Raw genomic sequence first — 1801 nt, 5'->3', positions numbered from 1 at the left:
TCCTCTTTAAGAGCTTCTAGCTCTTTACCTGTGTTCTCCTGTATTTCTTTGAGGGTGCTATATATGTCCTTCTTAAGGTCCTATATCATCATCATGATAAGTGATTTTAGATCTGAATCTTGCGTTTCCGGTGTGATGGTGTGTCCAGGACTTGCTATGGTGAGAGAATTAGGTTCTGATGATGGCAAGTGACCTTGGTTTGTGTTGTTTATTTTCTTACGCTTGCTCCCCCCACCCCACCCCCATCTGGTTAACTCTAGTGCTACCTGCCCTTGCTAAATCTGACTGGAGCCTGTCCTTCCTGTGATCCTGGTTGTGTCAGAACTCCTCAGAGTCAAGCTGCCTCTGGGATCCTGTGATTCTGGGATCCTGTGATCCTGGGCTTGTTAGATCACCTGGAAGTGTGGCTTTCTCTGTGTGTTGTGGGAATGGCTGCAGAGCTTGTGCCTGAGGTCTGCTCAGAACACTAACCCAGAGAGACCGGAAGGAACCGGAGTCACTAGGCTGGCGGAGTTCCTAAGTGCCTGGTCCCGCTGGTCCCAGTTACTCCCAGTGTTGGGACAGATGTTGGTTCCTGCTTACCTCTGATCCTGGGTGTGTCAGAGCAGCTGGGAGTGGAGCTTCCTCTGGGTGTCGTGGGGGAGAAGATAAGTTTTAAAAAGAAATTAACCTTGGTTTTACTCTTAGGCAAGGGAGGCTATCACTAGGACCCTCTCTGTGAATTTTGTCAGTAAGCAATACATAAAGTGCCTAACATGGCCAAAGAACAAACAAAGGAAAACTATTCCAGTTGAGGATTCTCAGAATCTTTGGATCCTATGTGCAGAAACCTTTAAAAAGTACTGGAGCAAGGGATTTTGAATAAAAGCTTTAGGGAACATGGAATGGAATATTTGCTGAGACTAAGATAGACAGTAGAATGAAAAATCTGAGAAAGAAGCAAAAGAGGAAAATGATAGACACATTGAACTTGAAAAACATCAGGAAGAGTAAAACCAGGAGAACAAAGGAAACCTTGGCTAAAGAAAGCCTTCCCGTGGATACTGAGTCCCAGATAGTACCAGTGGTTAGAGAACTGCTTAAAAGACTTCCAAGCATCTGAAAGAATTGTGCAAACAGAGCCACTACTTTGGTACAGAACCTTGAGAAGCAAACCTCGGGCCTCCAGGCCACTTCAGCCCTGAGTTGGTTTCTTAATGATGCTCAAGAGACCACAATGGGAACTGATAACTAGAGAGCGCTCTTTGGTCTAAAAAAGAAAAAGCATCAAGGCATACAGGCTACTAGCAGCTAGCCAGTCAGGAACTAACTCACTGCTTCCTAGATGAGATGGACAAGAGGACACACAAGTGAATCAAGAAAGCATTTGGTGATTCTACTGAAAAACTAGATGATGTAAAAAAAAAAAAAAAAATAAAGACCAGGTTTCGTGAACTGAGTCTTTGGCAAACTAACTAGAAAATTGTGTGGTGAATGCAGAACTGTTCTCCCTTGGTTCATGACTCTTCCTCAATTTGTCTCTCCCAGTTAAATGATCAGAGTGGTAAGAAAAATATAAACGAGAAAAATCTGAAGATGATGGAGGAATCAGATAAAGACAGTGGGGAAGGGATTGTAAAAGCATACAATCTTAGCCCTTCAGGACCAAATTAAGCCCTTGCAGAAAGAAGCAAGCCAGCCAACAATGAAGGCAGCAGCTCTCAAAAGAGTTCTTCACTTAAATGGTATCTGGACTACTGACAGAAGGGAAGACAGTGTGGAGGCTAGGGGTGGTAGTGCACATCTTTGGTCCTGGTACTTA

The sequence above is a fragment of the Mastomys coucha genome, unplaced genomic scaffold, assembly GCF_008632895.1.
Source record: "Mastomys coucha isolate ucsf_1 unplaced genomic scaffold, UCSF_Mcou_1 pScaffold14, whole genome shotgun sequence".
In the NCBI taxonomy this organism is placed as follows: Eukaryota; Metazoa; Chordata; class Mammalia; order Rodentia; family Muridae; genus Mastomys; species Mastomys coucha.
This window is presented reverse-complemented; position numbering follows the sequence as displayed.